Here is a 25,761-nt window from a genome sequence, read left to right as displayed (position 1 = left end):
ATGAAATAATTGAGACAGCAAGAACTGCAGATGCTGGAGTCAGAGACAACAAAGTGTGGAGCTGGAGGAATACAACAGGCCAGGCAGCAACAGAGGAGCAGGAAAGCTGAGAGATAGTAGGAACTGCAGATGCTGGAGAATCCGAGACAACAAGGTGCAGGGCTGGATGAACACAGCAGGCCAAGCAGCATCTCTGCTCCTATGATGCTGCTTGGCCTGCTGTGTTCATCCAGCCCAGCAGGAAAGCTGAGTTTCTGAAGAAGTGTCCCGACCCGAAACGTCAGCTTTCCTGTTCCTCTAATGCTGCCTGGCCTACTGTGTTCCTCCAGCTCCACACTTTGAAATAATTGAGTTTTGTTGGAGTTCCACTCATGGAGGCCTGTGGAATCTACTAAATCGCTGTCCTGACTTGGGCCTCTTCGGCATTGGGGGTAAGCAATCTTTTTTCATCACTTTTGCTCATGAGATGTGACCGTTGCTCATAGGGGTTAATGGAGTAACTGTGCACATAAACGTTGGTTTCTGACTTGCTCTTCTAACAACAGCGTTTATATATAATCCCGACTAAACCGCCTACTAAGCATATTTGATGAGACAACGTAGAGGGTGTTTCATTTTATGTCAAACCAGAGATCAATCAGATTGGGAGAGTTTGGCTGTTTGTTAGGTTTGTGTTTCAGATTACGCCAAAACGTGAAACTGATAATGGCAGCTTTACCGTGGGTCTTTAATTTAAATCACTGTCCATCCAGTACCTGTCCTGAGAATCATTTTCCATAAGAGGTCAAACAAAGTTTGATTCAATAGGAAGCGAGTCCTCGTGCTAGAAAACGTGAAAACAGTTTGCTGAAGAAGGGTCACTGGACTCTTAATTTTTCTTGCTCTCCACAGGTGCTGCCAGAGCTGCTGAGTTTCTCTGGCAATTTGTTTCTATTTTAGATTTCCAGCATTCATAGTTTATTATTTAATTAAACCAGTTGACTCCATTGACAGATGAAAGAACATTAATAGATTATTTTTTCTATTCATTTCGTGGGAAGTGGACATCGCTGGCTGGCCAGCATTTCTTGCCCATCCCTAGTTGCCCTTGAGAAGGTGGTGGTAAGCTGCCTTCTTGAACCACTGCATTCCTCCTGCTGTGGGTTGACCCACAATGCTATTAAGGAGGGAAATCCAGGATTTTCACCTAGCAACAGTGAAGTAACAGCGATATATTTACAAGTCAGGATGGTGAGTGACTTGGAAAGGAACTTGGAGGTGGTGGTGTTCCCATATATCTGCTGCCCTTGCCCTTTCTGATGGACGTGATGGTGGTTTTGGAAGGTGCTGTCTGAAGATATTTGGTAAGTTTCTGCAGTGTATCTAGCAGATAGTACACACTGCTGCTACTGAGCGTCGGTGGTGGAGGGAGTGAATGCTTGTGGGTGTAGTGCCAACCAAGTGGGCGGCTTTGTCTTGGATGGTGCCAAGCTTCTTGACTGTTGTTGGGGCTGCACTCATCCAGGCAAGTGGGGAGTATTCCATCACACTCCTGATTTGTGCCTTGTAGATGGTGGACAGGCTTTGCGGAGTCAGGAGATGAGTTACAAACCGCAGTATTCCCAGCTTCTGGCTTGCTCTTGTAGCCACTCTGTTAATGTGGTGAGTCCAGTTGAGTTCTGGTCAATGGTAACACCCAAGATATTGATATTGGAGATTCAGTGATGGTAACACCATGGAATGTCAAGGAGCGGTGGTTAGATTGTCTCTTATTGGTAATGGTCATAGCCTGGCATTTGTGTGGCGTGAATGTCACTGCCACTTGTCAGCCCAAGCCTGGATATTGCCCAGATCTTGTTGCATGTGAACATGGACTGCTTCAGTATCTGAGGAGTCACGAATGGTGCTGAACATTGTGCAATCATTGGCGAACACTCCCACATCTGACCTTATGGTAGAGGGAATGTCATTGATGAAGCAGCTGAAGATGGTTGGGCCTAGGACACTACCCTGAGGAACTCCTGCAGAGATGTTCTGGAGCTGAGATGATTGACCTCCCACAACCACGACCAGATTCCTATGTGTCAGGTATGACTCCAACCACTGGAGCGTTTGCCCTCTGATACCCATTGATTTCAGTTTTGCTAGGGCTCCTTGATACCACACTCGGTCGAATGCAGCCTTGATATCAAGGGCAGTCACTCTCACCTCACCTCTGGAAATTAGCTCTTTTGTCCATGTTTGAACCAAAGCTGTAATGAGGTTAGGCGCTGAGTGTCCCTGGCAGAACCCAAACTGCGCGTCGTTGAGTAGGTTATTTCTGAGCAGGTGCTGCTTGACAGCACTGTCGATGACACCTTCCATCCCTTTACTGATGATCAAGAAGAGACTGATGGGGTGGTCACTGGCCGGGTTGGATTTGTCCTGCTTTTTTTATGTACAGGGCATTCTTGGGCAATTTTCCACATTGTCGAATATATACCACTGTTGTAACTGTACTTGAACAGCTTGATTAAGGTAGCAGCAAGTTCTGGAGCACAAGCATTATCGTGTGTTGGGGAAATGTATTATAATTCGTCGAGAAATTTCACTGATTTTGAATATCAGACAATCAGTGAATGCGAGTGATCTAAATTTGTGTCCCAGTTTCAGAAGAAACCTTATTAAGTGCAGTTGAAGAAACAATAAGGCCCCAGAGTGCAGGGGCTACACTAAGTGGTTGTGCACTATTTTGATGAATCAAAAGGAGCATGTTGAGATTTCCATTCAAAATAATCAACAGGACTTTTTCACGTTTTGAACTGATATTTCTTTTAAATATTAAATTTAAAACTGTTTTAACTTTCTAAAAGCTACCATAGGTATTCTAACATGTGGCAGAATGATCGGAACGTCGGAACATAAACATCAGAATCGGGCATTCAACCTCTCCAGCTGTCCCTCCATTCAATGAGATCATGTCTAATTAGTGACCTGACTCCTTGAAAGTATCATTGGTCCATATTCCCAATGTATCGGCTTAACAAAAGTAGTCTACTTCAGATTTAATGAGCTGACTATTAATAACAGGGACAGTTTCTTAAATACATTTCTGTGAAATATTCAAAATGATACAATGTCGAGGTTGGTTGGCTCGCCGAGCTGGTTTGCTGTTCCGCAGACCTTTCGTTACCGTGCTTGGTAACATCCTCAGTGCAGCCTCTGATGAAGCGTCGGTGTGTTTTCCCGCCTGGTTTTTAAACTCTGGGGTCCGTTGCGATGGATTGCCTCACTTCCGGGTTTCCTCCGTAGTGGAATGTATATGGGGTCGAGATCAATGTGTTTATTAATAGCCTGCTTCGTGGAGTGCCATGCTTCCAGGAATTCTCGTGCTTGTCTCTGCCTAGCCTGTCCCAGGATCTTGGTGTTGTCCCAGTCGAAGTCGTGGTTCTCCTTGTCCATGTGAATTGAGAGGAGTGAGTATTGGTCGTGTCTTTTTCTAGCCAGTTGGTGTTCATGTACTCTTGTTGTTAGTTTCCTTCCTGTTTGTCCGATGTAGTGTTTCTGGCAGTCTCTGCAGGGGATCTTGTAGATGACATCGGTCCTGTCCATGGCGGGGAGTGGGTCTTTAGTTTGGGTGAGCACTTGTCGTAGGTTGATGTGGGTTTGTGTGCCACTCTGATGCCCAGCGGTCGTAGAAGTCTTGTGGTGAGTTCTGACGTGTTCCTGATGTAGGGTAGTGTGATGAGCGTGTCGGGGCGTGTAGAATCTTTCTAATGCTGTGCAAAGACTGGAAAGGACTGCCCTTCTGCAAATCCAACCTAAACTATGGATACGATACGTAGACCACACTTTTGTCATCATTAAACGGACCAAATTAGAAAAGACACACAAACTCATAAACAACACCCTCACCGGAATAAAATTCACCAGAGAGGAGAAGAACAAACAACTCCCATTCCTGGACGTCATGGTAGAGCGCAAGACATGTGTTGAACTGCAAGCGAAAGTATACCGTAAATTCACACACACAGACCAGGTATTGAACTTCAATAGTAACCATTCCAGCACACACAAACGAAGCTGCGTGCGAACACTATTTAAAAAGGCAACAACACACTGCAGCAACATGCAACTTCGCCAAGAGGAGGAGGAATACCTCTTCCAAGTGTTCAAGGATAATGGATATCCAAAGAACTGGGTCAGGAGATGCTTACAGGCACAGCATCAGAAAGATTCTCGACGCCCCGACACACTCATCACACTACCCTACATCAGGAACACGTCAGAACTCACCACAAGACTTCTACGACCGCTGGGCATCAGAGTGGCACACAAACCCATATCAACCCTACGACAAGTGCTAGCCAAACTAAAGACCCGCTCCCCGCCATGGACAGGACCAATGTCATCTACAAGATCCCCTGCAGAAACTGTGAGAAACACTACATCGGACAAACAGGAAGGAAACTAACAACAAGAGTACATGAACACCAACTGACTGGAAAAAGACACGACCAATACTCACTCATCTCAATTCACATGGACAAGGAGAACCACGACTTCGACTGCACAACACCAAGATCCTGGGACAGGCTGGGCAGAGACAAGCACGAACATTCCTGGAAGCATGGCACTCCACGAAGCAGGCTATTAATAAACACATTGATCTCGACCCCATATACATTCCACTACGGAGGAAACCCGGAGGAACGATTCATTCACATTAAAGATCGAATGCCTTTTCGGCCAGTTCAGTGAAATCAAACCACACAGAAGGAGAACATTGAGCACTTCATTCCTATATAGACACAGAACGATTTCCTGTATTTTGTTTCAATTCCTTCAGTGCCTATTTGCAGCTATGAATACACGCTGGAAGAGTCAGAAGACCTGCATGTACTTGAGAAAGCAGTGTTCATCAGCCCATTTGAAATATTGCAGATCATGTGGCATTAACACATTAACGGCGCTGTCAGAAAGGGATTTCCAGGGTTGCAAATGAGAAACTGTAAAAGGACAACACAATGTTGGCAAGGAATGATCGAGTGTGATTTGAAGTTTTAACATGTATATGCTGCCCTTGTGTTTCTAAGTACTAGATATTTTGGAAAGGTCTGTGCAAGGAACATGAAAACGTAAGAATTAGAAGAAAATGTAGGTTTCTCAGTAGCTCCCTAATTTTGTTACCTTAATGAGATCATCACCAACCTTGCTAAACCACTGTACTTCACGTTGATCTTGCCGAGCGCATGCCCCATGCAATGTAACCTGTATGCTTCTGTCCAAGTCTTTTCATGTGTACATCCTTCGCATACTGTGATCTGCCCATACCGCTCGTAAAGAAAGCTTTTCACTGTATTTCGGTACAGGTGACAATAAATAAATCAATAAATATTTCCTACTCTCGATAAAATTTGTCCTAATTATTTACTGATTACCCAGAGAGTGGTGAGTCTCTCGAATCCCTTGCCACAGGAAGCGGTTGAGACTAAAAGTCAGCGGTTGAGATCAAAACTTTGAATGTTTTCAAGAAGCAGCTAAATTTCTTCGACCTAAAGGCGTCAATGGCATAGGGAGAAAGCGTTAGCAGCATACGTTTTTCGATGATCAGCCATGACATCACTGAATGATGGAGCAGACTCGAAGGGTTTTAAGGAGATAGGTTGTAAGGTGGTGAGTTGGTGAAGTGATAGAGTGATAATGCGTGGGTTTGTAGGCTGTGCCGTGTAGGTTGGCTGATGGGTGAAATGACATACACATAGTCTGGCAGGATGACATCAAGACAACTCATTTTGACAAGAAAATGGTTTGGTATCGTAATGCTTGGTAGGTGCGAGGTAGTTTGAATGGAAATGCAGTAGACATGTCTGGTGCAAGGCTGATTCATTCGCAGGTCAGTATGCTGCCAAACCGGTTAGTTAACAGATCAGTATATTGCAGACTGGTTAATTGGCAGCTCAGTAGGATGCCAAGCTGGCTCAGTGGTAGAAGGTCACTGGTAGAAGTGGTAGAAATGGTAGGTGGGCATAATATTATAATGCAATGCTGGGGTGTTAGTAAAGTGGCAAGGCGGTAAAGGGCAGGTCGGATTGGAGGTAGGATGCAATCTGCATAGGTTGAAAGTTAGGTAAGATGAGAGGTAAGTGGTAAAGGGCTCAGATTGCAACCCAGTGGTCCTGTCAGGTTGTGCAAAAAAAAAATAGTGCCAGGTTCAGTAATGGCGAGGTGCACAGCAGGCCAGGTGCATAATGGCAGGACGGGAGGTGAGTGCAAGGAATTAAGAGTACGTGTACATTCGGCCGTTTGGATTGTCTGGAATGTGTGGTGTTGTCGTGAGATGGGGGTCGTGTTTCCAACCGTTAATTGAGAATCTGGCAGTGTGGGGATTGTCAATGGGAATAGTCAGAGAGTGAGGGAGTTGTGGTCAGTATTGGAAATTAAAGGTTTTACGGTGAACTGGATTTCAATATGATAGTTATTGAAGGTAAAGTGTGCTTGCTAATATCTCGAACTATACCTGGGTAAATGGTCAGTTCAGTTATCCATAATGTGCCAAAGCCTCTGAATTTTCAAAGGACACAGTCACATTTTCAGAGGCCTCCAGAATTCGGATAAATGCCAAACAGAAGTTTCAACTTTCAGACAATTGACATGGAATCAGCTATAACAGATCTTCTTGTCGTCCAGATGCTCAGCTCCAGTCTGTGCTGCTGCAGCGACCATCTTCCCAAAGGGGGATAAGATTCTGACTTGCGTTGGTAAATGAAAACTAAGTTTCACAACACACATGTGTCTGGCATTTTCTATCACCAAAAACAGTGACTTTAACTGTTACTCTTTGTATTCTATGTACTTACCATTGTTGAATCCTATATAATTAACATACTGGGGGGGGGGTTCTCATTGACAGCAACTGAACTAGAGTATGCATTAAATACTATGTCCACAATAGCAGATAGTGACCAGTCATTTTGCGGCGACGTAACTCACCTCCTGTCCCCCAAATCCCTGTCCGCCATTTACAAGGCACAAGACAGGACTGATATCCATTTGCCTGAATGACTATAGCTTCAATATCAGACAAGAAGCTTGGCACCATCCAGGAAAAAGGAATGCGCTTGATTGACATCCCATTCACCACCTTCAATATTCACTCCTTCACTACCAATGCAGAGTGTTAACATTTTTAGCCATCTACGAGTTGTACTGCGGAAATTCAACCAGACTCTTTCCTTCATAGCTTCCAAACCGCGGCCTCTACCACCTAGATGGACAGGAGCAGTGGCTGAATGACAGCACAACCAAGTGCAAGTTGTTCTCTATATTTAACAATATTTTTGCTTCCTAACAGCTGTTCCCGCCAAAAAATCCTGTCACTCCCGTCCTTATTATAGGATGAGTGCACCTACATTCTAAAGTCTCTGATAGTTCAAGAAAGCAGCTTGCCACCACCTCCGCAAGGACAATAAACAACGGGGAAAGAATGCTGTTGTAGACAAACGTACACCACACGAAACTTCATTATCAAAGAATATATGGGCCAAAATTGTTTTGAGCTCGGTAGTTAGATGTGATTCCTTGTTACGAATGGTAACGCACATTGAAGTCTTCAACATGAGGACATTCAACACAGAACAACCCTCCGTTCCTTTTCCAGTTGGTGCTTAAATTGGAGGAGTACTGATTCATCAATCAAGATAATGCCGCATGGCAGGACCCAACAATAAGTAGGATGTACTCTCGTCCACTTCAAAGAATTTCATGGTGTCAGGAGTCAATGTTGATGAGTGTCATGACAACTCTAGTCCGACCATGCAGCACTGTCTCGCTACTTCAGGTGGGTCTGTGCAGCAACTGGGGTTGTACTTTTTTTTAGTAGAGAAAGGAATAATCTTTGTTGTCATGCAATGACCTAGTATGTACAAGGGCAGCTAGTAAAGAATAGTATTTTGGAGTATGTTCATGGGCATTCAGAGAAAATATGGAACGTGAAAATTTATGCAAAAGAAGGAATCTCCCACTTATGGATCAAGGGATACATAGAAAACTAATGACATAATTTGATCACTATCATTCGGTATGAAGCATTGTCATGAAGAAAACTTTCATTTCAAACTCATCACTTATCTTTCATCTCAGACTGAAGTTAAATAAACGGGGTTCACGCTTAGTCTCACAGCAAAGAAAGTCTTCAAAGCCGCTGCATATTTTTAAAATGTCAGGTTTCCATGATTGTTTTTAATGTAATTCTGTAATTACAAATTGCAGAGTTACTTTTGAATTTTATTCACTTTACATATTTTTGGAGGTGCAGCGAAACTGTCGTAGCATGATGTCGCAGCAGTTAATTACAGTGAACTAGTTTCCAGAGTAATAATGATACTAAAAGATGATGTATCGATTGTAACGATGTCAGCCAGCTGGACTTCATGGAATATGGGCTTCCTGATTGGGCCTCTTAACCTGGTCCAATCAGGGAGCCCTGGCTGACATACAGAAAGGGTAAGTGTCAGAGATTTTGACACTGGATGAGGCAGTAATAAAATCAAGGACTGCTCATATGTAAATAAATGGTGATTTGGTGACGGCTAGCAGTCTCTGTGGAGTTATTTCACACGAGACAATATTTCTTTTGCAGGTTGATTTTCATTGAGAAAGACAAACAGACTGAGTATAAACTTCTCTAATTTTCAGTTTCAATCCAATAAAAGTGTCAATTTTGTTGGCGAAATTCTAAACAAGTTGCTGGTAATGAGGTGAGGGTATTCTTATTTCTGAGTTATACGGGTAATGGCCAAGTTTGAAGTGTATGTTTCTAAAGAGGGATCCTGAGACCATGATCAACATTTGATAGGAAAACAATAGTCAGCCTAATTTTAAAAAAAAATGTGATGTGCATTCTGGAAATCTGAAACAAACATAGAAAATTCTGGAAAATCTCAGCAGCTCTGGCAGCATCTGTGGAGAGAAATCATAGTTGCTGTTTCGGGTCCAGTGACCCCGCTTCAGAACTGATAGCAATTAGGTAAAGGATTTTTTTTTAATTCAGAAGATGGGGATGGGGTTGGAGCGGGGATGAGTAAACATTAGGTGGAAACAGATCCTAAAGAGAGAGAAAAACATTTGGACAGACAAAGGACTGGATAAAATTCCAGCCAAGGAGAATGAATATCTGCTAATAGGGACTATTAGTAGAATGGAGACTATTGTGGACTGAATATCGAGTTAAACAATTTTAGGTCTTGAGCATCTTTCCCAATGCTTTCTCCCACCCCCACACACCAGGCCTTGTTATCACATGCTTGCCACCACACACAACATATACTCAGCTATTAATAGTCTCCATTTGCAGACGTTCATTCACCTAGGCTAGTCTTTATCCATTCACTTGTCTGTCGGTCCAACGGTTTTTCTCTCTCTTTGGGGTCTATGTCCACCTTCCATTTACTACTAACCCTCTCCTACGCTATCTTAAGCATTAAAAAAACTATCTGTTTCTCGCTAACAACAGTGTTGAAGAAGGGGCACTAGACCCGAAATGTTAACTTTGATGTTACTTCACAAATTCTGCAAGACCTGCTGGAATGATCAGTTCAATTTATATTGCATATTTCAGATGGAACATGCTCTAATAGGATTACAGCTGTGGGGGCAGATGAGTTATGAATAATGTACAATTAAAAGAGTCTAACCTGCTTAATCGATCATTCTTTCTTAGCGACACCATCTGACCCCATACTTTTTGGCCTGGTCTCCTCCTGTCAACAACGTGATAACGATGGCTCCATGATCTATGGTTGCTTAGCAATGGATTCCTCCCCTGATGTCACACGAGTAACTTGGAAGAAAGATGGAGAGCAAATTACAACTGATTTAAGACTTACCCATCGGCGAGAAAAAAGAAAGGAACTTACACACTTAGCAGCCAGTTAACTGTCACCGAATCAGAGGTGGAAAGCAGCAAAATCTACTGTGAGGTTCAACTCAACGGGTCAGAAAAGAGCATTGGAGTGCTATGTACGTGTTGTGGGGAATGAGATAAAGAGAAAACCAATGATTAATATGAATAGTGTATTATTTATAATACTTTTCACAAAGCCATAGATGTGTACAGCTCAGAAAAACGGGCCTTCGGCCCATCAAGCCAATGATCGTCAAAAGGAAATATCTAACTATTCTAATCAAATTTGCCAGCTCTTGAGCCACTACCTTGTACGACTTGACATTGGAAGTGTTTGACTGCAGACTTTTTAAATGCTATCAGTGTTTCAGCTTCTAACACTCTTATAAGCAGAGATCACCAGATCCCACCACCCTCTGAGTGTTTTTCTCTCCATCATCTCTTCTAAACTTCCTGCCCTTGTCTTAAAAATATATCCCTGGCCATTGATCCCTCTAACAAGTGGAACAGTTTCTTCTTGTCTCCCCTGTCTTTATTCTCATTACTTCATGCGTCAGAAACACGTTCCTGTTCCGGTTCCTCTGCTCCAAGGAAAACAACTACAGTCTATTTAAACACACTTAATAAGTAAAACTTTCTCCAGGCAACATCCTGGCAAGCCTCCTCTACGCCCTTTCCAGTGTAATCACATTCCTTCTATAAAGGAGCTTTCAGAACTGCTACGGTTATGGCCCAGCCAACGTTTTATACCGTTTCAGTGCCACTTCCCTCCTCTTGAACTCTGCGTCCGTCTACTAAAGGCAAGTGGCCCGTATCCATTCCCCACCCTTTATCTACCTGTTCCATTAAGGGATCTGTGGGCGTGCATACAAAAACCCCTCTGATCCTCGCGCATCCCAGCGACTCACCATAAATAATATAACCCCTTTCTCTGTTTGTCCGCCCATGTCCATCACCTCACACTTATGCAGATTGAGGTCTATTTGTGACAGATCAGCATTTCTGTTCAGATGTCTGTAGAAAGCTATATCGCTCAATTTTTCACAACTCATATAATTTTCATATTGTCTGTGAACTTATTGGTTAAACCTCCTACATTCACATCTAAATCATTTATACAAACGCCATGAACAGTAAAGAAACCAACACTAATCCCTGCAACTCCTCAATAGACACAAGCTTTTAAACAGCATCCATTGTCATCTATTTCATGCTACTCAGCCAATTCTGGATCATATTAGTCAAGTTTCAACCGATCCCATGGGTTCTTATCTTTGCTGTCATCTATATATCTGGTTACATCTTTGACAATTCCATCAATTTGTTAGACAAGATATCCACACAACAAAACCGTGCTGAGAATTCCTGATTAATCTTTGTTTTCCAAGTGACGGTTCATGCTGTTCTTCAGAATTGCTTCTAATATTTTCCCTACCAGTGAGGTTAGATTGATTAGAATGTGGTTTCTTAGATTACGCCTTGCTCCTTCTTGCAATATGGTACGACATTAGTTATCCTACAGTCATTTGGCACTTCTCATGTAGACAGAGAGGAATTCAATATCATTGCTATTTCCTATCTTACTAAATCAATTGCCTGGAATACAAATCATCCGCCTTGGAAATTTAACTACTTTTAAAGCTGCAAGACAACATAGAACATTCTCTCGTCTATGCTAATTACTTTAAGTAAATCAGAGCTCTTGTCCATGATTTATGCTTTCTACTAGTGAACGCAAACGAAACGTATTCATTGAGAACTCAGCCTACTTTCTCTGGTTCTACGCTGATAATACAATAGCATTGCAAAATGGACAACACTGTTTCTCTAGCTATTATTTTTATGGACTCATGAACTTGTAACATAGTCGAGGATGATACTGCCTTATTCTTTCATGACCCTTGTTACACACTTAAGTTTTTTTTTTACAGTTTCCCTTGCACGTCTATACTTCTTCAGAGCTGCTTTTGAGCCTTTGGTATATAACTTATACCTCTCTATTTCTCGTTTTCTAATCCTGTATATTCTTTGATATCACTGGAATGTTTGGTCATACCCTGTGTGTTTGTTATAAAATATTAGCTCTGTACACTTCCTGTTTCTTTTTGAATACGTCCTACTGCTTTGATTCAGGTTGACGTCGGCTCTCAGTCAACTCTGGCCAAATCATCCCTGATCTTATTAAAATCGGCATCCCCCTCCCTCCTCCGTTTAGGTACTTGGTTTCAGGACCATTCCTATCTCTTTCAGTAGCAACCTTGAATCCAACGAATTTATAATTGCTGTCTGCAAAATGCTCCCTCATTGTTATTTTAACCACATGGCCCTTGTCATTGTCTAATGTTTAGTCCAGGACCGGCCCTGTCTTGCAAGGTCGTGTACATACTGGCTCAAAACGCTTTTCTGGATGCATTTTATAAATTCTGCTCCATATAAACATTTCAAATGATGAATGCAGCAGCCTGTGTTGGGAACTTGAAATCACCTATCATCATTGACCTATTAATTTACACTTTTCTGAAACCTATCTACGTATCTGCTCTTCCATATCTCCAGGACCTCTCCTGAGGCCTATAGCAATCGCCAAGCATTGTGATTTTTTGTTTCCGATTTTAAATTTTATCTGCATAATGTTATTTGAGGAGACATCTGTGATTCATTTATACAAACCTAATTCTCCACCTTCTTGTGTCCCTTGTCATGTCTTCCAATTTTGGCCGTTCACCTCGTCCTGCTGAACTTTCTGTCTGGAACCCACCGTCTGTAGTACTCTGTGCAATTACAGTCCTTGTAATATCGAGGTTATCATCTATTAAACTCATGGAACATAGAAAAATACGAAATAATTACATTTGTTATCAAATTCCACAGGTAATTTATAGAATGCTTTTCGTTAAGGTCCAAACAATGACATCCCTCCAACGTTTTTCCTCACCGTGAGCTCCAGTGAAGAAATCGCAAGCAGCAAATTTGCAAACATCGTCTGTTCAATCTTCGACTTCCGTCCGAAGTCAATCTTTGTGAGTTGGCTGAAGAATGGATGATCTGTAGAATCTGGTTTCTTTACCTCGTCTGTGTCTGAAACAAACAGGAATGTTTCAGTGACTAGTCGGCTGAGAATCCCTGCTGGTGAATTGCTTAACAATGCAGTCTATACTTGCCACGTCACTCATCAAGGGATCATTCGAAGTCGAAATATCACAGCATCCCAGGGTAAGAGACACAAACCAATGAACTACAAATCATTCTGAGCTCGAAAATGAATCAAATAAATGAATTTATCAAGTTTAGTAAACAGAAATGAGTAGCATCTAATTTAACACCATGCCGTGTGTGTCTCATTTCGGTGTAAGTGTTACATTAGTATTTCTCATAATTCAACATTTCAGAGGAACATCAAATCATGTTTCCTTCTGCATTGAAGACATGTATCGGGTGATCTCGACATACCATAGCCTTTATCGTTTGTTGGATGATCATACAGGGGGCATCACGGTGGCTCAGTGATTAGCACTGCTTCCTCACAGCACCAGGGATGGTTCTATCCTATCCTTGGGCGTCTGTATCTGTGAGTTTGCACATTCTTCTCGCGTCTATGTGGGTTTCCTCCGGGTGCTCCGATTTCCTCCCACAATCCAAAGATGTGCAGGCTAAGTAGATTGGCCATGCCAAATTGCCCGTAGTGTTCAGGGATGTGTAGATTAAGTGGGTTGTAGGGCTGGGTCTGGGTGGGATGCTCTGAGGGTCGGTGTGGATTTGTTGGGCAGAAGGACCTGTTTCCACACTGTAGGGATTCTATGGTTCATACCTGTACTGGGAGATACTGTCAGAATCCATTGCTGGTAATAGCCTCAAAGGTAAGGTTGGGATTTGATTGAATTTTACAGAATACTGAGAGGCTTGGATAGAGTGGATGTGCAAAAAATGCTCCAACTCATAGGAGAGACGACAAACCGAGTGCACAGCCACAGAGTGAAAGGACAACTCTTTAGAACTGAGATGAAGTAGAATTTCATGTAGCGGAGGGTGGTGAATCAGTGGAAATCATTGACGTAGGAGCAGTAGAGATAAGCCGTACATGTATTTAAGAAGTATACGAATGGGTTTTTGATAAGTAAGGGGGTCAAGTGTTACAGGGAGAAGGCGGGAGAATGGGGTTCGGACAAAAATTGAGCCATGACCAAACTGTGGAGCAGAATCGATTGGATAGATAGTCGAAGTTTTCTCCCACGTATCATGTCCGTATGGCGTCAAACTAACGTCATAAAACTATGCAGCAACCCTAATTGAAAACCATTTAAAAAGAGTGTTCAGTACTTCGCTCCAAGGTCAGGAACTATATATTGGCCTTGAGAATTGTGCGACATAGTTTTTATACAGTACTGGCTGTTTAACTTAAAGGAAGAGACCAGACCACAAACCTAATGGGTATCACAGTGGATTACCAAGGTTAACTAGGATCTCACTGAGGTTAAATGATGCGCTTGTTGTACTTAATGGATTTGGCGCTTGAATAAATTCCGTTTAATCCTGGTTTCAGAATAGAAATGTTCATACAGTGAGTTGTAGAAGTATTGATATCACTGGTGCAAATTATGATTGAGTTTCTACATTAGTTCTCCAACTGTTTTGTGCAAAAAAAAAGCTACTGAAGATTGGCAAATAAATTGAAAGTAGAAAACAGTTATTAACTCGTTGAATAGAGGGAAATAATGGGCGTGATGAATGCCATATGCTACTTCCGATGTTCCTTTTAGTGTCATGTTTTCATATTGATTCCAAATTTTGGCACATGAGGAATAACCTCTTATGATACATGTGAAGGAACAATCTCAGACAATAATGCAAATTATCTTCAAGCACATTAAAACCCATCAAACAGAATTTCCAAGATCTTCATCATTCCTGTAACGGTAACTTTCACATCCTAATTTCCATAAATCGTCAGAGAATAAACAGAACAAATCCATTTGATTACGGTTTGCCTGAAATTTTGTTTGATACTCAGTATGAATAACAATATTTGCATGCACAGCTCGTGACTTTAGTAAGCAGTCATTATATTGAGCAGAGGTTAATTTAGTCAAAGGGATGAATAGCTGGGCATAAGTGAGGGAAGGACTCTGAACGGAAGGTTACTTCATGGGTAACATAATGGTACCCCCGATTATGTCTTCCCCCTGCCCCCACCTCCACCCCGCCCCCCCCACACCCCACCCCCACCCCCAACAGGTTATTTGTTTCAAAACCAGTGTTGTGTAGAGATAAATACACAGGACATATTTTCAGGAAATGTTTTCCCAAATCAAAATATATAAACAATAGTAAGTGCCATTTCATCAAAAGTTAAAAGTTGCCATTCCAGAGGTAATTTGCCTAAAGACAGGTGTATTGACCCTGAAGTGGAATTTTTCGTTGATTTTGATTTCTGCTTTATAGGAGTTCCCGACTGTCGCGATTACTCGGTTAAAATGCTACCTCCGCCAGTAGAGCAGGTCTTACTGGAGGCAACAGCGACGTTTATCTGTGTTGTGTCCAATCTTCATTCTGGAGTCAACGTCACCTGGACACAAGAAAGGAAGCTTCTGAAATCAGAGATTGCTGACCAGCCCGGAGAGAATCCCAATAGTGTGATCAGCAAATTAAACATCTCTACCCCGGCCTGGCTGAGAGGGGTTAATTTCTACTGCGTGGTAAACCATCAGTATCTACCGACTCCTCTGAGAGAATCCATCCACAAGGAGAAAGGTGAGCGATGAGATTAAAACACGAAGAAAGTCATTGTGTTTATTTCAAAGGCATGTGTAACTTGGATTCATTTACATCAATACTAAATTTCATGGGAAATGAATTAAAACCGGCGAGTTCATTGCTCATTTCAAGGGAAGATAGCTCAATAGTCGATCAAGAAATGAAGGGATGGAAAGATATTCTATTATGATTAAACATCAAAACTGATAAATTTTCAGAACTCCCTAGCTCTGTATTATAAACATGATGCAACTTTCTAACTAAATTAAGGACGTTTTATTTTAATGAATAGAATTGATAACGCTCTGCTCCCTGAAAAAAAATAAACATGGATAAATCCTAAGTTTATAATGAAACATTTTAATATATGGTTCAATACAAACCCTCATATTGTTTTGTTTCTGGAATTTTCAATTCATTTACATTTGTTTCAAATATTCTGCTGTGACAAATGCTCTGGAGCCATCTGTGTCTGTCCTCCTGGCCCATTCAGAAGAAATGTCCACTCAGAGGTTTATCTCCCTCACCTGTTTAGTGAGAGGTTTCTCCCCAAAATAGATCTTCATCAAATGGACCACCAAGAACAAACTACTGAATCCCAGAAACTACAAGAACACTGAGGTGATGGCGGAGAATGGCAAACACTCCTTCTTCTTATACAGCATGTTATCCATTGCAGCGGAAGAGTGGTTCAGCAGTGCTTCTTACTCCTGTGTAAGATGCCACCAAAGGTTGCAGGAGCAGCAACTCATATTCCGCTTGGGAACCCTGCAGCAAAATGGTATCAATGTGGATTTCACAAGCTTCAAAATCTCCCCTCCCCCTAATGCATCCCAAAACCAGCCCAGTTCGTCCCCGCCTCCCTAACCTGTTCTTCCTCCCACCTATCCCCTCCTCCCACCTCAAGCCACACCCCCATTTCCTACCTACTAACCTCATCCCGCCCCCTTGACCTGTCCGTCCTCCCTGGACTGACTTATCCCCTCCCTACCTGCCGACCTACACTTACCTTTACTGGCTCCATCCCGGCCCCTTTGACCTGGCTGTTTCCTCGCCACCTATCTTCTCCTCTATCCGTCTTCTATCCGCCTCCCCCTCTCTCCCTATTTATTTCAGAACTCCCTTCCCCTCCCCCATTTCTGATGAAGGGCCTAGGCCCGAAACGTCAGCCTTCCTGCTCCTATGATGCTGCTTGGCCTGCTGTGTTCATCCAGCTCTACACCTTGTTATCTCAGATTCTCCAGCATCTGCAGTTCCTATTATCTCTGGTGATTGAATCATCCTAGTTTGTATTCCATAGTTTTGTCTCTAAGTTTTCTGAGGAACTTAGGATTAATTCTGGTATATGACCCTAACCCTATGACCTGATGTCATATTGTACTGCGCACAGAACATACACATATTTTCTAATCAAGCTGGTCAGAAATGTTTTACATTCCTTGAGCAGTGGGGATTAGAATCCCCTCCTCTTATCTCAGAGTCAGAGATTCTAATGTTGCAACAAAAGAGATTTTTTTTTCAGGAAACGGTTATCTATATATGTCGGCAATAAGTGTTTCCCATATCATCAGGCTCAGATTCATTTATTGGCAATCGATTAAAACTGGATCAACAATAAAAATGAACTCAGTCTGGTATAAGTGCAGAAACACACACAGGTACACGCACACACAACCTCACCAAAATTCACATAAAGACACCTATATACACGCTTTCATGCATACACACATAATTATATATAGATAAGAAGTCAAACACGCGTACGTGCACAGAGACACATATATGTACAATAAATAAACATTAACATAATTAATCACAAATAAACACATATACATCTAATATACTCCACATAAACGGATGTAAGCAAACATATTCATGGTAAACACACATGCAAGTTTATATGCAAATAAACATGAATACATGTACATGCATACGCTGCAATGCATGCATAGATAAGTACACAGATATAAAGTCAGAGAAATATTCTCCCACTTGTGCACACACAGGCACATTGAAGCACAGACATAAACATTAACCTCATCATTAGCATACATCCACAAACACAGACACATAATGCCAGAGGCAGCTTATTTATTTATTTTTAAATCACATAGATTAACACATGTACATCAGCATGGATACATATAATTTCTGAGTCTCGCATGCAAACAGGCAAACAGATGGATCAGCAGACAACGAGGTATTTATGGAACACCAATGATGACAAAAGTGTCAAAAAACATTCACATACAATTACACAAACAAGAATATTAGCAGCATGTTTATTATACATAGCCCTATAAAGGATCATGAAAACATAAAGTTGCATATCAAAACAAAACAAAACATTTATGGAGCACTAATATCAAAATAACATAACACAGATGAGGACTGAAATCGACACATAAACACATGTTAGATGGCTCAAACGTAAAACAGAACAGATACATTCACACAGACATTGAAACATAAATATAGGCATCAACGAATGCTGTGGCATATTCCCATAATGATGCTTACGCTTTGTCAAATTAACACATCAGCACTAAAGGCACATTAATATGTTCATCAATGCACAAACTCCAACATGAACATGCCTTGAGTAAGGAACTTTCATAACTACATGCACAAACATTAAAGGAAAAACATGTACGCCAAAAATGCACAAAAATAAATTAAGAGGTATGTTGTCCAAAATTTGTTCCCAATGCATTCAGAACCTACAAACTGAAACAATGTTCTCGCCGTGATTATATTTTTGTTAATGAGTTACCAAGCACTTTGATCACAAATAAATGAACAAAACGAGAAATCACGTTTGAGTTTTTTATACAAAGAGGGCCACATTGCTCAATGCAATAGCTGTCAGCGCTATAATTGAAATAAAATGATAAAATCGAAATAATCATTGTCAAGGAAGATTCGTTGAATGATATCTGTGATAATATTTTTCAATAATTGATCACATGACGAAATAGTTCAAAATATTCTCACACGAATAATAAAGAAAGAACAACTGAACTTAGTAATACTTACTGCTGGGGGTCACAAATGGGGTTTAGATGCATATACAGAATCAAGTTAGAGAGCAGCTGAAGAAGTTGTAACAATATCTAATTATGTTATTTATATACAGATGTATCAGATTGAATCAATAAACAATAAATTTGTGCCCTTGGCTTTAATCTCAAAGATTCGATGGATCTGACTTGGGTTCAAGACTATAAGGATGATAAGAGAAACATCAGGACAACTGCTTCCGCATTTATGACCCTGTCCTTCCTGAGTATTTTGTACAGCGTTGCTGTCACTCTGGTGAAGGTGAGATTACTCAAAACATTTACACTTCCAACAAACATGGTTTGTGAAACCTCTAAGTGCTGCATAAAAATTTAAAACTTAATGCCCCGATCATAAACATATGCATCATCACGTTATTCTTCTTTTACAGATCAAGTGATCCGATGAATTTTGGGCCCCATAGATTTGCCTCAGTTGTTCATTGAGGTCTCTGAATTCGGAATTTATAAGCTGTCCTGTCATTGATTCTAATAATAAGATAACTCTACATTACGTGAATGAATCTGTATAAGAGTAAATAATTGACGGACTTTCTGTTTATTTTGTTTGATATTATTGAGATAATTATGGCTGGTACACATTTGTAGCTTCTAACTTTCCGGTTGTTTGAAGTCCGTTTGTATTTGTTGCTGTTGTTGTTGTTCCTCATTGAGAATTGTTGTCTTCCTTTTTGTTGTGCCCTTATTTTCTATTTGTGGTAACTGTATATAAAATTCACAGTTCCGAGCGCATGTGCTCTCGTCTCAGTGTGGCAGTTAGTCATTCAATACACTCTGTTAACTTTCACATAAACCTTTCGACAAAAATGTTCCATGAAATGGTTAACAAATCTTGAATGAGTATGTACTCAACATGTGTTTCTTTAATTCATTTGGTTAATGCTGCAGCAACTTCATGCCCACTCGTGTAAATCACCCTGTTATGTGATATGTCTTCTGGATAACTCCAGAGCAACATGATTCGATAACCTCGATGGTTCCTGTTATGCAGTGGCCTGCCAGGTTCGTTTCAGGTAATAATTAAAATCAAGAGTTTTGCTCCTCCAGAAGCCGATACAGGGATGGCAATGGAGTTAGAAAACTTATCTTACTCTCACTATTTCAAAAAGAAGACTCCCGATGTCAGCACAACCTGTGATTAATCTATATCGAAATTGTCTAAATTACTTGTCAGCGAAAAATGTCAAAGTTCAGACAAGAATACAAACATAGCACGTGAACAAACCAAAGGCTAATTCTTAGACACTGGGGTCTTTCTAACACATGTGTCGTGGAACACAAATCCTAGGACTTCCCGAAACATAACAACTAAAAAATCCACAGTGAAGAAGAAGGTGTAAAATGGGTGGTGGTGTAGCACGATTAATTCAGGAGTTAATTACGAAATAAGGAGATATAATATCTTCGAAGGGTCCTCAAACAAGGCTGCTGCAGCAGGGGAGGCAGGACTTGCAGAGGCTATAATAGAACCTTCAAATTCCTCTCTGGCCACGTGGAAAGTACCAGAGGAATGAAGGACAGCTAATGTAGTTCCACTTTTTAAGATGGAGCTAGAGATGAACCAGGATATTACAGACTTGTGAATCTCACGCCAGTGTGGTAGGGAAACTATTGGAGAAAATTTTGAAGGAGAAAATTAATACTCATTTGGAAAGGCATGGGTTATTAAGGGATAGTCAGCATGGCTTGGTCAAAGGGAGATTAGAATTTTTTGAAAATGTGATGTGGGATGTTTAGTGTATTTTAGCAAAGCTTTTGACAAGGTCCAACTCGGGAGACTGACTGAGAAATTTAAAGAACGTGGAATAGTGGGTAACATGGTGACATGGATCAGAAACTGGATTAGTAATGGGAAACAAAGTGTAGTGTTAGAAGGATGATTGAGTGACTGGAGGGCGGTGTCCAGCAGTGTACCACAAGGGTCAGCATTCGAACACGTATTAAAAACTGAAAGAACAGTGGCTGCTGTAAATCAGGAACAAAAATGGAAGTTGCTGGAAAAGCTCAGCAGTTCTAACAGCATCTGTGAAGAAAAAGTCTGAGTTAACGTTCCGTGTCTGGTGACCCTTCCTTAGAACTGATCTGAGGAAGGGTCACTGGACCCAAAACGTTATCTCTGATTTTTTCTTCGCAGATGCTGCCAGACTTGCTGAGCTTTTCCAGTAACATCTGTTTTGTTTCCCCAGAACATTACCTGGACCTCTGGATTAACAGTCCAATGATAATACCACTAGACCATTGCCACCTCCTTGGTCTGACATAAAGAGCGTGTTGTTGGGGTTGGGGAGGTAGGATTAACTGATTTTTCTGTAAAATAATTTGTTTAAACTTGATAAGCAGAATGGTCTCTTCCTGTTCTGTTTCAGAGGACCCACAACACATTACAAAGTTTATCAAAGGAAAGCTGTTAAATAGAAAAGCGAAAATTATTCTTTTCAGCAGCACCGCTTACAGACCAGGGAGCTTTGAACATAAGTGAGACTGTTTGTAGTACAGAATCTTATTGATGATGAATGTTTTCGTAGATAATGGTAGGGAAATTAAATGCTGGAATGAAACGAGGATAAGGTATGAATGTTCTGAGAAACTGATGAGTGTCATGTCAAATAAGTTACAGACATCATTGGGAAGCTATGGTCTAATGGTATCACCGCTGGGTTATTAATCCAGAGACTTAGGTAATGTTCTGGAGTCCCATGAACAAATCCTGCCCACCAAAAAAACACTTGAATTAATGATAACTGTTGTTCGGATTGTTGGGAAAAGCCTACCTCATTCACGAATTAAAACTGCCTTCCTTGCCTGGACTACATGTGGCTCCAGATCCACAGCAATGCGATTGATTTTGAACTGCTCTCCAATAAGTGCAGGCCGAGACAGCGATACCCTCATCCCATGAATGAATTAAACAAAAATCCTATGGATATTCATTGGCATTGCCTCAAATTACCATTTCAGATTCAGAAGGCTGCTATTCAGATTCAGATCTATATTTTGCCGAAAGCTGCTTCAGGAATACTGCATGTTTTCTTTAAGAACTAATGATAAAGACGCGCCTATCCAGTTAAAATCAACTATTAACCACTGCGTTCTACTAGAATTCAATAAAAGAATTCAATAAAAATTGTGACCGTGATATTTATGTTATATAAACCATAATCAATAAAAATACGGATCTTAATCAATCATTTAAGTTCATTCCACATTTTAAAGTCTTGCTTCAGTTTTTTTAAAGACATATTGTACAACAGCAAGAATTGAAATCCTTAACTTAAACTAAAATTAAAAAAAAGTACTGTTCATGCTCTTTCGGGCTTTGGTGTCTAATGAGGTTAAATTTAGCACTGCAGGCATAGTTTACAGGTATGTCTGGTCTTCTCCACAGTATTCTGCATTTATTACAATTTAAATTATTTTAATGCTGGCGAGAATACCTTTTGCCCAACGCCCACTGACACTTACGCCAAGTGAAACACCAGGCTTTGAGAACGAATAATTCCTCTTGATACAGAAACAAACATTGCAAGGAAGCTTCAGTGATCAGGTCACACTGTGGAGAAGACAAAATTTGACAAAACTGTGTTTGAATACTTCCTCAAATTTTCCGCATTCTAAGGAAGGGTCGATCCATAAAAAGGTTTTCATTTCTGCACAGATGCTGTCTGGCTTCATAACAGTTAATTAGCTGATAAAATAGTCTTTAAAGCTGAGAATTACTGGCAAAAGCATATTAACTCTGGTGCTGTTAATTCATTTTCTGTCATGAGAATACAAAATATACTTTCTTTTCAATACGCTGGATTTCCTTTCATTTACATGTTTAGTTCTTGTTGGAGTTTGCCAGTCCTTTATTCCCAAGTATTGAAAGATAAATTTGTTTCAACTAGAATTTTCTTATTTATCTCTTTATATTCTATGAACTGTTCATTTCAATTAGTTTCTTAGACAGACTTGTTAAACTACAAACACTTTCAGTACGTTCACTTCTGTTATAAAAACGAGCATGGGATGAGTAAAATTTGCAAAAAAAAAGAAATAAATGGAGCCTGTGATTGAGCATAAAGAACTCAATTAAACAAAACGTCTGGGGGATCTAGAAAATAAAAAAAAATGTAGGATTGAGGGGTAGAGAAGGATAAGGGTCGCAGAAGCACCAGGCTTCATAATATCTCTCGCTGTTCTATTTCAATTCAAATTCCATCTTTGCAGAGAGATTTCCTGCTTGTTAATCAATGGCCTTTTTTCAACTCATGCCTCAGGATTCTTCATTCAATTCAGCCATGACATTAAGCAATAGAAGAGCGTCAGTACCTTTTTTATCCACAGGAAGTTCAGCTGAGAGACGCCTGCCTCAAAGGATGACAGCTCATAGTCGTGTTCAACCTGGTGGGGTTCTTCCTCAAAACCGATTCTTTAGAATATCTAATTCACTGAGACTTTTCTTCCAGATATGCCCAATTTGAAGAAGTTCTGCACTTCTCTCCAAGAGGATATCCCTTTTAATTTTTCAGCTTGTCCACGTTCATTCCATTTTGCCTCCAGTTCTGAATAAGAATCATTCTGGACTCGAAGTGTTAACCCAGTTTCTCTCTCCACCTATGCTGCCAGACCTGCTGAGTTTCTCCAACATTCTCTGTGTTTGTTTCATTTTCCTCCAGCTCAGAAAGTACACTTCCAAATAGCAAGAATAATATTACCATGAGCCTTCAACACAAGTGTGAAATCTCTGGCCTATAGGGATTGTAGAGACTGCCTGAAATACATTGCAGTGAAAGTGCAAGCTACATTACTTAGCCACGCTGTGAACTCGCTGACATTTAATTAAGCTGGATGAACGACCAAATCCCTTCTCACAAGTTGAACATGTAAATAGTTTATCTCCAGTATGAATTCGCTGGTTTGTCAGCAGGTTGAATGATTGGGTAAATCCCTTCCCACACGTGGAACATGTAAACCGTCTCTCCCCAGTGTGAATCCATTGATGTTCTAGCAGGTCAAATTACCAAGTAAATCCCTTCCCACAATTAGAGCAGGTGAATGATCTCTCCCCAGTGTGAATTCGCTCTTGTGTGAATTGGATAGATGACTGAGAGAATCCCTTTCTACCGATGAATTGCCTCTCTCCAGTGTGACAACACTGATAAGTTTCCAGCTGCGACGGATAACTGAATCCCTTCCCACAGTTTCAACATTTCTGTCGATGGATTCTCAACTAGGATAGGTTAACGAATCTCTTCCAACAAATTTCACATTTACACAGTTTATCCATAGCGTAGTTATATCAATGGATTTCCACCTGAGATGCGTAACTAACTACTTTACCACGGTCCTCACATTTCCACAGTTTTTCTATAGTGGTGACAATGTCACAGTTTCTCCGTGGTGAAACTGTCCTTTTCTGTCTCCAGGGTGGACAATCAGCTGAAGCGTCATCCACACACAGAACACGTGAATAGTTTCTCTCTGCAGTAAATGGTGCAATGTTTTTCAGGCTGCATAACTGGTCAAAGATCTTTCTACGGACAGTTAATGGGAATATCTAAACTCATATGTGTTTTATTTCTTCTTTTGCAGTCGATTTTTTCAATCAATTTCCACAGGTAATATTCAGAGGCCGAAGATCATCAGGCCCTGATAAGTCGCACGGTTCCGCTATAGCTAGACAGGAAAGTTGCTGTTAGTGCAATATCTGCAAATTCTTCCCTTCTAACATCCTATAAGAGTTTGCAAAATTCATCAATTTCAGTGCAAGTGAGAAATTCAAACAAACCATTCCAGTTTCTAACGAACATTTTTTCCCTCTTATGTTCGTCCAAATCTGTAAATCCTGGTCTCACCCTCTCCCTTGGCTGAAATTCCAACCCATCTCTATCATCTCTTGTCTCCAATTCCTCTCCTTGGCCTCAGTTCTCCAAATACTGTCCACAGACTGAGAATCAAATCAATGGGTCTGACTGGGGATTTGGGGGCTCCAGAGGTGTTTGCGAATCTTACTACCCACCTCCCAGGGTTTCTGTCCTGATCAGAACTTCATAGATTTCCCGTCAAAGTGGAATTTCTCATTTATTCACCCCGTCTCCCATAGTTTGATCTGAGACATGCTCCAGTCGCGGTCCCAAGTGGGTCCATTCTCCTGGAACCCGTTCCCGGGCGGGACGGTGGAGAAGCTCTGAGGCTGCAAAAGAGAAACTGCTCCACAAGATGTCCCAACCCCTCCAGGAAAACCAACATATTGGAAGCCAGAGTCAGTAGATGTGAAGCTAGAAATGCACAGCAGCTCAGACAGCATCTGACGAGTAGGAAAGTCAACATTTCAGGCCGAAACAATTCGTTAGGACTGGGGACAGGTAGGGAGCTCAGAAGTAAATAGACGGAGCGGAGTGGGCCTGGGTCAGGAGTAGGTGGGCTGGTGGCAGGTGGATGCAGGTAGGAGGTTAGCTCCAGGGCAGAGGAGACAACCAGAAGGTTACAATGGGAGAAAGACTCAATGAGCTCTCTTCAGAGGGAGAACAAAAACTTCTTCAAGGTGGGTATATTTAGAATTGTTGGTCATCATGACTTGAAGACTATAAGGACTGCAGATGCTGGAAGCCAGAACAAATAGATTTGAATCTAGCAAAGCACAACAGCTCAGACAGCATCCGAGGAGCAGGAAAGTCAACATTTCGGCCACAATCCTTCGTCAGGCCTGGGGAGGGGGAGGGGAGCCCAGAATCGGAGCTGTGAGGCTGTTGGAAGACACTGAGCACTGCGCTGAGAGAAACATCTTCTCATCCATTCCGTCCAGCCCCACCACAGCTTGGACACCTCAATGTGATACACTTTCTAGTGGAGGTAATGGCCCAGTGATATTATCGCTGGACTTTATCCAGGTACTCATCACATGTTCTGGGGAAACTGAGATAACAAGGTGTAGAGCTGGACGAACACAGCAGGCCAAGCAGCATCAGAGGAGCGGGAAAGCTGACGTTTCGGGCCTAAACCCTTCTTCAGAAAATGAAGTTTAGTATACTTACCTTTATTGGTCAATGCATCGAGTATAGGAGTTGGGAGGTCATATTGCAGCTG

At 41.3% G+C, this 25,761-nt stretch overlaps 1 pseudogene; it reads left to right on the top strand.

Moving 5' to 3' along the window:
• The first annotated feature begins 6,093 nt into the window (after window positions 1–6,093).
• LOC109934250 overlaps window positions 6,094–25,761 on the top strand; it is an 87,975-nt pseudogene continuing 68,307 nt past the window's right edge.

The sequence above is a fragment of the Rhincodon typus genome, chromosome 7, assembly GCF_021869965.1.
Source record: "Rhincodon typus isolate 14 chromosome 7, sRhiTyp1.1, whole genome shotgun sequence".
Taxonomy (NCBI): Eukaryota; Metazoa; Chordata; class Chondrichthyes; order Orectolobiformes; family Rhincodontidae; genus Rhincodon; species Rhincodon typus.
Note: the sequence above shows the minus strand (reverse complement) of the source record. Positions and strands in the feature narration are given on the sequence as shown.